The sequence below is a fragment of the Tympanuchus pallidicinctus genome, unplaced genomic scaffold, assembly GCF_026119805.1.
Source record: "Tympanuchus pallidicinctus isolate F22 unplaced genomic scaffold, pur_lepc_1.0 scaffold1, whole genome shotgun sequence".
Classification (NCBI taxonomy): Eukaryota; Metazoa; Chordata; class Aves; order Galliformes; family Phasianidae; genus Tympanuchus; species Tympanuchus pallidicinctus.
The window spans coordinates 88,424,880-88,439,879 of record NW_026294618.1 but is presented as its reverse complement, the minus strand read 5'-3'; the positions used below and the strand labels follow the sequence as shown (position 1 = coordinate 88,439,879).

General features: G+C 42.8%; 1 protein-coding gene across 1 annotated transcript in view; it reads right to left on the bottom strand.

Annotated features, from left to right (window-relative positions):
• PROX1 (prospero homeobox 1) overlaps positions 1 to 15,000 on the bottom strand; it is a 47,534-nt gene that overhangs the window by 11,882 nt on the left and 20,652 nt on the right. The window lies entirely within an intron of this gene.

The following is a 15,000-nucleotide window of genomic DNA, read 5'->3' as shown; positions in this document are numbered from 1 at the left end:
CATACTTCAGTTGAGCTGCTTGCTCTGATGCATATGGGGTAAAGTGCACAACACCCTAAAAAGGTGCCCAGTGTAGGTTTACAGGCTGATTCTCATAAGCAAACAATGATTTTTTGGATGGATGTGTCTAATGGCAGTGAAGCTGCAGAAAGCAACAGAAAAGCTGTCAAACCATTATGGGCTGTGATTTCCTTCAAAACTCTGGCGATAGGTAACAGCTACTTCATTGTAGTAAGCTACCAAAATTTGAGAGGATGTTAGAAATAACTTAGGCACTTCTCAGAGCCCTCCTCGGGGATCAGATCAGGAGCCTCCACAGAATGCTTATGGTAGGTACCCTTAAAGCTGCTCCCTCAGCTGGGGGCAGAGGGAGAAAGGATCAGACACTAGTTTTCAGGACAGGGTCCCATGTTTAGAAGTATCAAGACCAATGCAACCGTTCTAATATTGTAACAGTGTCAGACAACTGCTTGGCTGTGGCACACGAATCTGAAGATCCTTCAGACAGGGACAGCTGGGCTAAGCTCGAAACCTTTTCTCATACGATGTCTAATCTGCGTTAAACTTCAGCTCCATTTATACGATTAGGCTGCCACAGCGTACCTACAGACTTTGCCTGTGGTATTGTGCTAGAGTCTGATAGTGTGTTGTATTACTAATGTTCCAAGAGTAAACACACTTGTAGGAAACAGCTATAGTTCAAGGCTGCACTTTAAAAAAAATAAATGTTTCATCAGTCTTAGCAAAGGAACAAACGGCAATAACACTCTGTATCATATTTTACAAAGCTTCAAAAGAACAATGTCCCGTTGAGTGAAATTCAGTAGCATTCTGTAAACATTAATTTAAGGAAATCAATAGCCTCTGTGAGCTAAAGCCATATTGCAAGATAAACTGGCTGGAGTGCTACTTTGTCAAACAGATTTTAGTTTTCTCGGCTAGATAAAGACGGTTTCAAAACTGGGTAGCGTGTTGCAACCAAGGTTTGAAAACTATGTGGCCTTCAAACAGTCTGCTTGTTCCTACCACAAAGCTGGATAAACATACTTTAAAAATGATAAGATTGGGTCAGGATTGATTTTACTTTCAAATTTTATATAAAGTAGAATTCTTGGTGAATGTTTGTTTGGATTTTTTTGATCCTAATTATGAGCACAAATAAACAAGTGCAGCACAGACAGCTCAAGATGTCAGGCTGCCAGGAGAGGTTAAATTAACCAGAGAGAGGCAGCTTCTTTTCTTTTCTTTTCCTTTCCTTTTTTTTTTTGCAATTGCAGGACTTCATGGATTTAAAAAATCTTTATTCATGTTGACCTGGTGGGTGACAAGTCATCTTGCCAACTAGGAAAGCCAAAATCTCTAGTGGACTTGGGATCAGAGGTCTTCAGCTGGTGAAGGCTGCTCACGTTGCAGAGAGCAAGGTCACGGTGATGGGAGGTAAACAGGCCGGAGGGGTGAGTGGGAGGCCAGACCATGCTTCTGGCCCGATGATCTGGATGTGGCAGGAGTGAGGGGCTGTGCTAGGAACCTCCTAACCCAAGGATGAGGAGTAAATAACCTCTATTACAGCCAGTGATGGAGAACCTCTCTGGGATAAGGAGAGCAGCCTCACTATGTAAAGCTCTAGGTCAAACAGCTTATGCAGCAGTCCAGAACAGCGTATGTACAGCAACAGCAGATGATTCAGGGGAAATATTTTTGCTGAGAAAACAAAGTATAAACTAGATGTTCACAAGTACCCCAAATACTCTGACCTCAGCCAATGATGGAAACGAGATCCAGTGTAAAAGATGAGTTTGGGGAGCATGACATAACCTTCTCAAAGAAGGCACTTGAGAAAGTCTACATACATAAAACATACATCGTCTTCAGCCTCTTACATGAGGAAGATTTAAGTTTTAAGATTTAAGATTTAAGGCTTTTGCGACAAGCTGGCCCCTAAACATGTGGAAACCTTTGGGGGACGAGCACTTCTCAGACTCTCCATCCTGTAAGAGATCAGTTCTTAGGGTAAGTCAGAAGTAAAGCAAGGCATCTTACTACAGGAAGCCGCCTTTTTCTGTGGTCTTGCAGGGTGGCTGGTAACACCAGGAACCAGCCCCTTCCCGAGGTTCGTCCCCGTGAGCTGGTGAACTCCCCCTTGTTGAAGAGCTAGAAGAAGCTCTTCTTTCTCCCCTGTGTACTCACACATTCACTGATTCCTCTGCAGACTGGGCATTCACACGATCTGCAGCTGCAGGCACTCATGTGCCATGGTTTCCAGGATATTCCTGCCCAGAGCTTCCCTATTTTCCTGTGCTTTCAGGGGCAATGTGTGTTTAATATCTCCTGGGACCCCCAGCTCTTTGCACCTTTGCCCAACCCTTCACCTCCCATCACACACATGGTGAGCTGCTGCATGGAACCATCTCAATGCCGCAAGTTGGTGTGGCAGCATATCAAGCAGGAGGCTTTGGCTTCCACACAGAATTTGGAGGCAGGTTTTGGAGTAAGTTGCTACACTTTTTGGCGTGAAAGCCATGGCAGCATATGGCCCAATGTTCTCAGTTTAAGTCTGACACTTAACATTATTTAACAGTTTCTGTGTTAGGTGCTTTATAAGGTAAAGGAAATTAACAATTTTCAGCTAATTAGATCACTCAATTGGCTGAACATCCTGGACACCTCTTAGAAAAAAATAGGTTGGCTCAGCTGACGGAAAGGCTAATGCCTCTTCCATTATCACTTATGAGGAGAGGGAAATAGTTGGAAAGGATGTTTTTATTTTAAAAACACAAGTGAAAAATATTTAAACTATTGGACACTTCAGTAAACACACTTTGCACTCCTCCAAAACCTTTATAGGGAGCAGATGCCAATTTGCCCTCTGCTACTTGTACCCTGATCCCTTGACTACAACTGCAGCCCTCTGGTGCCACCATGTTTAGTGCCTTCAGGCTTCCTCACACAGCTCTTACTGAGTGACTCTGTTAAGAAGCAGGTTTTTTTGGAACGAGAAAAATATGAACCAGGAGTTGGGTGGATGCTCAATGCAGTCTGCCAGCCTCAGTGCCACAGGACGGTGAGCCCACTGCTGTGGGACAGCAGCGACACTGCAGAGCTGAGCCTGGTGTGAGGGAGAAGTGCTCGTCTGAGCTCTGCTCAGAAGAGAAAAATTAGGAAAGAGATAAAGGTTTCTTATTGCATTTACTGTTGCGCTGTGATTTTTTTCACTCTGTGAAAGGCTGGAAAACACGTGGCCCTCGAATGATTTAAGAATGCATTTTGAAAGTGCTTGCTTGAAACAAAGCTGAGATGCCTTATCCTTCATGTGAGGTTTGGGGCACTACTAATCTACCACTGGCTCACTGTTATCTCCTCTGCCACGCTCACAAAAAGGAGGGAGAATGGGCATTGACAGTGGGGCTGCTGAGATGTCTGATAATATCAGGGAAGTGAAAGTGGTAGTGCAGTGAAAATGGATACTATGTGATACATTAGATTTAATCACTTGCATTTCAATTAAGCTTTTCCACAAATAAAGAATGGGAAATACACTGCAGGCACCCTGTACAACAGGAGGTAGGTTGCTAAAGCTCCCCATCCCCTGCCTGGACCCCTGTCCCATCTCACAGTGCACAGAAGGCATCTTGCCCCACAGGGTCTCTGTGGGCACTGCTGTGCCCGTGGCTCAGGCAGCAAACCTATCCATCACAGAATGTTATGATCTGCTGCAAACACCATGGCCTCAAAGCATCAGTTTTTAAGCACAAAACTTGGTAACCAGATCTGAGAAGGTTAGCATAAAAGACTTTCCACTTTATGATTTATTTAGACTTCTTGGACCTTGCAGTTCAGTTCTCCCCTTTCCCCATACTCAAAAATCATCGATAGTATTTAGCTGGAGAGATGATTATCAAGTCTCCTTTTCTGCCTTACTGATAAATTAGAACTGCATGAGATGTAGAAGCTCCTAATGGAAACTCTGATTGCCCTTAGCGTACTGCATTGCCAATGGCACTGCTGCAGAATGGAAAAATCACTAAGGTTCCTCTGGCTTGTGATAGTTGGGTGTTCAGTATATGTTGGGGAATGGAAGGAAGGATCACAGAAAGTTCACACCCAAGAAGGTGTATCATTCAAAACGTGAAGGAGAAATAAAACTCATACATCCAATAGTCTGACTGTAACTCAGCCCTGCAATGGGGAAATGCAATCTGCTGCCAGAGGCTGCCTACAATGCCAAGTGGCATATTACGTACTCTGCTGCCAAACTCTGGCAGGTATTAGATACAGGTGCCCACAGAACATCTGTCCAAGAAGGTGAGCATGAGGATGACCACCCAGGCCTGGCCCTGCTGCAGGACCACAGGGTGCTCATGGCACAGCCTCCTGCTCACAGCAGCCTGCTGGGGTGAGATGTGTGGCTCGGAAGGACTAGGAGGCACAGCCTGCACTGTGAGGACCTTCACCAGCAGGGCAGCCTCTGCTTTCATGGCTTAATTCCATGCTGAGCAAGGCAGGCAGTAACTGCTGGTTAGACTGTGGGTCTCTATAGAGGTACTTTGCAGACCTTGTTGTATGTAATGATTTTCTGAAGCTCAGCAGAATTTGGCCTCTAAGATGAATCGTTAACACGGTAGTAGAAGCACCAATTAAAGGCTTATATATCTAAAGAACATCTTGTAACGTGTAAAAATGTCATAACAGCGAGTAAACATCTATAAGCGGCATTGCTTCCTCTTGCTTGCTCTTCCCACCTCTCTGCATTGCAGTCACCTTTGTCTTCCGTGCCTGCCCCTGACAAAGCCCCAGCAGTTACCAGAGTGCCCTTTCCCTGCTAGCTTTGTGTGTGCTGGGGCTGGGAGGCAGGGATGGAAGCAGGTGGTGGTTAATCAGTCTGGCAGGGAAATGGCCAGTCACTGGGGTCCTGTTGGAGGTGGTATGAAGGTGGTAAGCATGCCCTCTGGCATCAGGAGACCTTTCCTCTCTCCCACGACAGAGGGTAGGGGCTGCAGAAGGAAACCGTGCATGGTTTGTGGAAATTGGGCATGGCCTCATCCAGGTTGTGGGCACAGAACTATGTGCTCCAGGGCTGGGCCTACCCAGGGTCAGTCAGCTTAGTGAGCTGGGAGACGAAGTCCTCAATCCTAATGGACTGAGCTCCCCGTCCCTAAAGAGGTTTGACTCCTCTTTAGACCTCACGGAAGGAAATGGTGCGGCTGTAGACAGCGCTGGATGAGATAACCTCAGGGCTAGGCCTGATGGAGCCAGTCCTCTCTGCAGTTGTCTGAGATAAGCCATTCAGCTTCTTCCTAAACACTGATACTTAGCGCTCAAAGGGCTTTTCTTTTCAGTTCAGTTGATCCCCCCTCTCTACCATTAAAAAATTTCTAAAGTTGTAGACTGCTGTGTTAAATACATTTATGTGCCTACACCACTGTAGTCACCTAAGTCCCCTAGGTCTTTCTGCTTCCCACTCTTCTGCTCTCCATATAGCCTCCCCATTACATGCAGAAGCAACTTCCAGGCCACATCTCATAAGCAGTTTTGGACTACTGCGTAGCTACACATTGTTCTGAAGGTACATTTTTACCTGTGCCTTGAAACCGTGTCCCTTGGGGGCGGTCCCTGAGTCCCTCTGATGGCACAGTGAAACGAGGCAGCAGCAGGCTGCGTAACTTCCCCCTCTGCAGATAAGAAGGATGAACCTTGCCCCTTCCAGATCTACAGGGAGAAATCATCTCCGATATGCTGATTAATTTCAGACGGCTCTTCTGGCTGTCCCTCTTCCTCCTATCCACCCACGCTTACATCAGGAAAATGTGGGGATCTTTCTCTGCACAACCAATTTCAGCAATACGCCAAGTGACGGGCTCTGTGTAACTATGGGAGAAACAAACTCCCTCTCTCTTGGACTGAGAAGCGTTTCTTAACTTCAGTCCTTGTGTTACTATCGCCACTTCAGTATGACAGCGACCTGTGGTTCCCAAATTCTTCCCATCTTGTGTTGGTGGCAGCCCCACACTCCCACAGACCTCTGCAGTATTCTGCCATTGCTACCTCAGACTGAATATTTCAGTCTCACAGATTTAACCATCTCTTAAAATAGTGTCCGCACTGCATTAGGCTGGAAAATAGTACAGGCTGTGAAGTTGCTAAATCTCTCCCACGGTTTCCAAAGGTTATACAAAATCCTTCATTTGTATTACAAGAACTTAACTCTTGTCCACTCTAAAATACGTTGAAGATACCAAGCAAGCTTAAAGTTGACATATTCAAAACCTTACAGGATGGGCAATCCTATCTGTATGACTTCTGCTCAAGTCAGTCACATAGCCCAGACCCCACACTGTGAGATGGTATCAGCTGGAACCTCCTCTTTTGGCAAGGGCCCCTTACAACAATAAAAACAAAACCTCCCTCCTCCCCACAGCCATGGACAGGATGGCTCTGTAGCTCCAGATCCAGGTCTGCATTCAATTTTTTTTTGTTTTAAAATAAACAAATTGAACTTTTTTTTTTCATTCAATTGACATTTAACAGATATTCACACACTTGACTTTATGCAACAAAAGACAGCTCTTCAGTTGGCATGGATTAATTAGCTCCAATGACTGCTGGAGCTGATTTACTCCAAAACCTGAGAATCCAGCCCAGAATTTAACTCAGTGTCACAGAGAAAAAGTGTGAGGTGGGTGGGATGTGGATGGAAAAAATCTTATGAAGCTAGTAGCTAACCCACTATTTCAGATCTCTCTGGTACGACAGTTATATAGAAGAGCTTCGATAAAGTTTAGAAGATCAAACATTTTCCTCAATTTTCACAGTACAAAACGTTCTATGCCCTTTCATGTGAAAAAGGAGCGAGAACACACAGCATATAAGAAATGTCGGTCGATCGGGTCTTGTGAACACCCTCTTCTTTTACTGCTTTCCCAGAAGTTCTGAATGAGAAATTTAACTATATTGTCTACAAGAAAGGAAGAAGGTCTAGAAAAGCATGAGTGACTTGCATGCTACCCATTACCCCATTACCACAACTAGGGTTTGCTAGCTGGTAAGAAAAATTATATTTGTGTTAGGTTGTTTGTTTTTTTCTTTATTATCAAACGCCAAGTTTTAAAATGTTCCTATTCACTGAAACTGTGTAGCCTCACATATTCTTTTGGTATAGGACAAATTGAAAAGGATTTAAGCTCAGAGGGATAAGACTTTATGCTAGCAAGGGACAACATGGGTTAAAATTCACCTTGCTTCTCACTCCTCATCCAGGATAGATTTTTGGAGAACGACAGACATCTGGAAATCAGTTTTACATAGAAAAATAGAAAACAGGGAAGAACTAGGAAGATGAATAAAGGCTCATCACAGACACAAAAGAACAGAGCAAAAAGAAGCTTGGATTTGGGTATTCTTGTCTGGCAAGGAGGCAGGCAGTAAGGCTAATGAAGCATTTGCGATATGGGACGTATGCCAGCGTAACAAAGAAGATGTGCATCAGCTCTGCAGATGTGCCAAAGCCCCCAGAGCAAAATAATGACATAATCACCATCAGTGTCACAGACCAGACTGTACACAAGGTGACATGGGAGAGAATAAATAAGAGTCTTTAGAGGCCTGCAGTACACACACGGGAAGGAACAGCCATTCCTCACAACTGCCACAAGAGAGTGGCGAGAGGTTGGGGATAATGTGTGCAGCTAGCAAAAGAAATCTTGAATTGTGCAAGGCTAGCGCACGATAAATTGGTGCTTTTCTCCATCTCCAGTTGACGTTTCAATTCCCACTACCCCTTGTTGAATGCAAAATGAAATGACAAGTAGGAATCGGAAGACTTTGCCAAGTTTTTGTTTTGTTTTGTTTTTGCCTGTTTTTTTGTTTTTTTTTTTGGAAAAGGGGTTGTTTTGTTTGAGAAGAGGATGGGGTAAGAATGAGTACCAGTAAATTACTGTTAAAAAAACAACAACAACAAAAAAAACCCTAACAACGAAAGACCAGACAAAAAGCTTCACCCAAGCAGAGCACAGCACACTGCCGCTCCATGCACTCACAGGCGCACGCACAGAAACCCTGCACTATTCAGCTGGAACAATCCTAGTATTCCCCCAAAGCAAAATTAGAAACAAACAAGGATGGGTTTGGCTTTTTTCGGTGGCTGTGCTTTCTGGTTTACTGTTACTCAGGAACGAAAGCAGGAAAAATCCCGCTAAAATATTTTTCCACACTAAAAGACCAGATTACTATTTTATTGATCAGTAATAAAACACCGCTTAGGGCAATTTAGTACTTAACATGTTATTTGCGGTGGGGAGTAATCTGAAAAGCTCTGAGTAGCCTTAAATCGTTTCCCAACAGCTCTCCCTGTGTAAAAGCAAGCGTCTGCCTCGGTACAGCTGTGCGACTCGGTGGCACGTTTTTTTACAGGACTTTTTGCCCGTTTCTGGAGGGAGCATCTGTTTGCTGAAACAGAGCAGCCCGCCCTTCGCCACGGGCCCGCCTGGGCAAACGGTGACAGAGCAGGGGATTCGCTGCAGGCGCCACCAGGACGCTGGCAGAAGGAACACTCAGGCACGTAATGGTTTGCAGGATTGGGCCCTCCAAGAGGAGCTCAGAAGAACAAAGCACTTGGCTTCACCAGTGTCCCTTTTCATTGCTTCTAATGAAAGATTCATAAGAATAACTTTAATTTTTTATGATCTTTTTTTGCATTACTGTATTAGCTGCATCTACTTTGTACGCGATTTCTTCTTAAATACAGAAAACCTGTTTCCAAATGCCAGGCCTAATAACTTACTTGTGCAATAATTGATCTCGATTGTTGAGCAGTCCTTCTTTGCATTAAGGAAGTGAGATGGAGCCCAGAAAATGTTCTACATGATTATCCCTTTTCGTAGCAAAGTGATGCATTTATTAGGAATACAGGTGAAGGTCTGACGTGGAGTCCTATTTTAATATATATTTTTTTGAGATTAAAAAAAAACATTAAAACCTCCGTAATTTGCTAGTAAAACTGCTCAGTGGAAGAATGATTGTATTTGTCTTTTTTGGCTTCGCCCAATTAATTGGAGCAGTAACATAACGATCGTTAATAAACAGCTCTAATTTGACTGTACTTCTTGCGTATCTACAAACCGCATCGTATCTTTGTGTAGCGTACCATAAGGGGAAACAAGGAAGCATGTATATAATTTTGTTCTGTTTTATGTGAAGTTTAATCATTACACCACAGAGGAGTCTCCAAATCAATTGCAAAAGGTGCAACAGTATTAATAATCTGTTTAGCCAACTCCGGCTTCTTTGCACTTTGATGTTACGAGCAGAGGCAGGATGAGCCCTGGCAGTTTTTTTTCATTGGCAAGTGTTTGTGTCTATTACAGCTTACACCAATGTTTTCTTTTATGCTTTTTCTACTGTGCCCCCTCTTTCCTCCTAAGATTAAAGAAACAAACAAACAAAACCAAACAAAAGTGCAGATCAACTCAACAGACGAACCAACGCTTATTTGGCACATTTTGATCAAAGTGGACTGATCGAATTTTTCATTTATTTACCAAAGTTTCACGGCAGCCCTTCTTCGTAATGACAGCAGCGTTGCCATTTTTTTTTTTTTTCTCCTCCACATAAAATAGAAGGGGTTCTGAGAAAGTTTTTAATTAGCTAAATAGGTCTGTGTAATCCAGATGAAATAAACACGCCCGTTTGAAAAGGTTGTTAGAACTTTTGCAGCCATTTAATCCATAGATGGCTGAACACAATGATACCTTCTGCAGACAGCACCGCCACCACCAGCAGCTGTTAGAAGAGAGCTTGCTCCCTGCTCCTATTGATAACCCTTTGTGGAACGAAGAAAAAGAGCTGAGGGAAGGAGAACTGAATGTCAGACAATAGACATCGCTACACACACTGTCTCTGAACTTTCCTCATCTCTGAAGGACAATTAATTATGAAGGCCTTTGGGGTAGGTCGAAGCAAGGGAAAACCTACTGCTGGCCCAGCACTCCAGCCGCTATCTCTGTGTTTGTTAAATGGTCGTGCCTGTTGGGGAACCAGAGTAGCAGCCACCAAAATAGCCAATAGATCATTTAGGAAAAAGAGAGCAAAAGATTTTTTTTATGTGTGCCTGTCCTTGTATAATTCTATTCTCACTGTGAAATCATCCATACACAAAACACAAGGACAATTTTTTTTTTTTTTTTTTTTTTTCAGAAGAGCCACAGGGTAGGTTACAGTCAGAAACGGCCTCTCAGTGGTGTGTTAAAAAGGATGGTCTTTTCACCAAATCATTTCACAGAGGCAAAACAGACAAACACAAAGAGTTGAGACTTTTTCTCCTACATTAAATAGAGTAACTGATAAGGTCAGACATATGATACCTAAAGACATGAATCTGTGAACTCTTGAAGTCAAAGGACTTCTCTGTGCAAAGGAACAATCTTTCAAAGGAAATAGATCATAGAACTCCACTGAATCCCCTTTAAACTTTATGAAGCAGGAGGAGAAAAAGCTCTAAGTAGGGAAGCTTGACAGAAGAGCCTTGAACTATTTTCTGAAGGAAAGATGAGACCCTCCCTAGGCTGCCACAAAACATCTTTTTTTTTCTAAAGGCTCTTCTGAACTTTGATATGTGCCAAGACACCGCTATTGAAAGCTGTATAATTATGTGCTATAGCCACTGTAGAAAATGCTTTGTTCACCACAACAAAGAACAATAAGCAAAGTAAAGTGACATTACACTGTATCTTTTTCTTTAAGAATGTTGAGAAAGGTCACGGAACGTTATAACTAATAAAGCTGTTGAGTAAGGAAGTTTAAAGTTGATCTTGCTGTGCTTAAATGTAACCCAATGACAAAAAGGCAGAGGGAACTAAAATTGTAATGACATTAAAAAATAGATCATATATCAATGTGCCAACTTCATTATACAAACACCTTGAATCCAGAGGACACAAACATAAAAAACGAGCGTAGTCCTGCAACAGTATTCCTCCTGTGATTCCCTCCCTAATAGCTTCCAACTACAAGCTGCAGTTCCACCAACTGCAGAAACTGATTAAGCGGCATTAATTGATACATGCATGGCACGATCCTGCTACTGAAAGCCATGGCTTTTCTTACTCAGTTTACAGATCGACTCCGATTCCTGTGCAGTTTTCAAGGAAAGCTTTACTGTTTCACAAGAGAGCCTCCTCAAAATTTAGAAAACAAAACAACACAAAAGGAAAAAAGACCTGAGGGCATCAATTAAATTTCCTGACAGCAAGATTTTTGAGTGAGAAAGAAGTTCCATCTAGAGATAGATGTCAGGTTTTTTTTTTTTTCTCTAGAGGTATCAGGACAGTTAAGTTTGCTATTCTTACACTGCAGATTCAGCTTTATTCTCCTTGCTGCAGACTGCAAGAGAGAAGCATTCCTACTTTTCCTTTAAGAATGTGGAGAACGATGTTGAAACATGACAACAATAAAGCCCTTGAATGAGGAAGTATACAGCTGAGGAAAAAAAATGCAAGGAGTGTAATACTAAAATAAACAACTGTCCCATCAGCCTGGGCCCACTTCTGGTCCCATTACAAGTGCTCAGACTGTGCTGCTGCACTTTGTAGAGGAAGGGCATGCAAGCTCAAAGATGGAAGTTTGCAGTTACTGACTTGATTTTCACTTCTCTTGAGACCACTTTACACTGCTTGAGTTGTGTAAAGGAGCGTTAGGGTGGTTATAAATTCTCCTTTACAGTGCCTTCATAAGAGCAAGAAATACACATACAAGGTCTCAGTTTAGACCAGAATCAAGTTAGAAAGCTTCAACTTTCCTGATGAGTGCCAGTTCAGATTGAGATGAATCCTGCAGATGCAACTGGGAAAGTTGAGTGGGGTTGGACCAGATGATCTCCAGAGGTCCCTTGCAACCTCAAACATTCTGTGTGATTCTGTGTGTGTGACATGAGTTCCTAAAATAGTCACACGAGTGGCCAGAATTTTCAGTAATTTAGGATGTTTTCATTCTTGGATGCAGAACTGGGCACACATCATCAGAAAATGGACCATCGAGGACCTCCTGACAAAGTGGCTCTCATTAACAGATTTCCAGTTAAGCATCCCAAAATGGAACTGGCCTAAAACCATCATCACTTCTGAAAATGTTGGCAGCCAATGTTTCTCTCAAGGGTGTGCAGGGCACTTATGTGACAGGGTTATTACTTGTACTTTATAGGTGGTGGTGTTTGAATTGTTTTAAATAAGCACACCGACGTTTACGGGACTAACTCAAAGTGCATTAAGTATGTTCTGCTAAGACAGCAGCACAACTGGCCTTAATGAGGTTCTTCCCCACCAGCATGGCTCTTGCCTGGCAAAAGTAGAGCAGACTTCCTAAAAATTGTCTCCCCTCTTCTAGATGATGACATGTGCCAGGACCAAGAAACAGTTGCCATGTCAGAACTCAGTGTAATAATGCAGCTTGGCAGATGTTTTGCTATCATGATCAATCTCAGAAATCACATCTGCAAAGTGGGTACATTCCATGCTACAGCGGACTCACATCTGGTGGCTACGCAGAGGAGTGTGGTGAGTGCAAAGAGCTGGTGGGAAGGCACAGAGCAAAATGCCAGGCATAGGAATGGGAGCCTGATTTGTTCAACAAGCACAAGAAAAAGGACTGGGGTATTTTGCAGGGATGTTAATATATGGAGAATGACGGTAACTACAAAAAAACATCAGGGAGCAAAAGTGATGGAGGAGCAGGAGCCAAAGCAAGGCTGAAATCCAGCTGTTGTCTTCAGGCCAATTTCTTTTGCTTCTTTTAAGTAAATAAATAATTTTCTAACCATATTTTGATTTAAACTTACAGCATGGTGTCTCCCTTACTTGAAACCATTTTGTCACAGTCATAACTGTGAGTTCTGATGATATCTTTTAAGAAAGATTTTATAAGAGAACCACAGAACCATTTAGGATTTTTTTTTTCTTGTGATGCATAGCAACAATACCTGACTTTAATTATTGCAGCTGGCATTCAAGAGCCTATGGCAACATCACAGACAAGACAGATATCAAGTGGCACAGCAAGCTGTCCTCTCTTTCTGACCAACTTCAGCACTTGTGCTTGGACACTGACATTTGAGGCTTTCATTCACCAGTACAAGCCACCTTCTCCCTCCCTGGGCAGAACTGCCCCAAAACATCTTCATTCTTCATGGAAAAAAATAAAGAAAAAGTTGTTTTTCCAATCTTTCAAATCTTAATTTAAAATTACTGTGTGCAGCTACGTTCAGCACTGTTTATTCCAGCAAATCATATAGCAAGAAAGAGAAATGTGGAAGCAGCTACACACATGTACACATATGTGCACACACAAACACAGGCAGAGCTGTGTGGCTGGAGGAGGTGATGTATCTGGCTCTGACTTGCAGCCATGAGGGTACAATGGCAAGGCTAAAAATGATAGGACATGTGGTTTGTTAAACATCTTATTTGACTTTGCGTAGAGCTGTCAGTTTCAGTGCACGGGGAACGAAACACAGTGTCACAGATTCCTAAGTAAATCAATGGCACAACTAGATATGGACTAAATGCACATTTTAGCTTTTTTTTTTTTTTTTTCCTAGTTGTCAATTTAGGCATATTTAAATATATGCATGAATTTCATCCAAGAAGAGACAAGGAGGAGGGTTTAGGAAGTGTAGGGTAAGTGATTTAAGAGAAACAGTCTGTCAGACTAATCAGAAGATCAGCAATGTATCACCAAAGTATGGGTGGAAGAAACTTTGATGACACTAAATATGGCAAATGCTCAGTTTGCTAAATCCCTTAGGATCCAGTTTCAACATTACAGTACTTGTCATTTTTGGTTTGCAGCTTGTGGGGGAGGGGTTAGGCATTTATTGGCAAAAGTTACATAGGCTATACTAAAAACTGCACCATGCAGTTTAATGATCTGGTAACTGCTGGATTTTCACTGCAAAACCAAGAATTGAACCTCTGAGAAATTCTCATTATCTGAGATAACACAGAAAAGGCTTTGTGAAAGGATCTGCAAATCACTGTCTTTTGTATGATGTCTGAAGGCCATTTCCTCCAGCACTGGGGAAAGAAGCAAGGAGCTCCTTTCCCACCAACAGTTAGACCCATTTACCAAGGAGGCAGCCAACAATGGCAGCACCAAACAAATCAGACTTGCATTTTCTTATCTCCCTGAAAACATCTATATGATCCCCATGCTTCTTCACTGAAGCAATCTGCTGACATTAACATTGCAACAAATGTTTTGAAACAAGTATCTGAAATTGTAAAGGACCAAGAATTTTAGAGAGCAAAGAGCATTTCAATCTATTTTCTGCAAACGGGATTACAGTTGCAAGGAAAAAGAGGAAAAGCCTGAGGGAGTTTAAGAACATTCTGACAGAAGAAAAGCTAGCAACTCTTATCCCTTTGCATGTTTCCCTTTCTTTTCCTGCATCTTCTGTTACATCCTGGCATACGCAGAGCCTGGCCTGATCCCTTCAGATGCTGGGGCACAAATGTGGTATTGCCAGCTGTGGCGAATGGCAGATACACAGACATCCTCTGCACCCCTTTCTTCTTCTGTCCTGTCTATGCCACTTCTCTCCTACAAGAGGCTGAGCTGAGGCCCTTTCTTGCATTACCTGAACTTAAGTGCTGTAAAAATTGACTCTGATTTAAAAAAAACCTGTAGGATTTTAAGCAGAAATCTACCAATTGTATTCCAACAAATGCCACTTTTGCTACAGGACAGGACTCAACTTACCAATGAGTGACAGGTGCAGACAAAATCCAACAATAATAAAACATGTTCCACCACCACTTTCCCACTGTCCCTGACCATGAGCTTCCCCTCACATATTCAGGCCCATGATCACCTGAGGGCCATCACATTGCTGCCCTCCACCATGGTCTTCATTAAAGCCACCAAACCATTACAAGTGGAAACTGAGTGCATTTAGCTCAAGTGATCGTTTTATTCTGGGCAGCCCCCTCTGGGTGTCCCCACATGAGCAGGGATTGG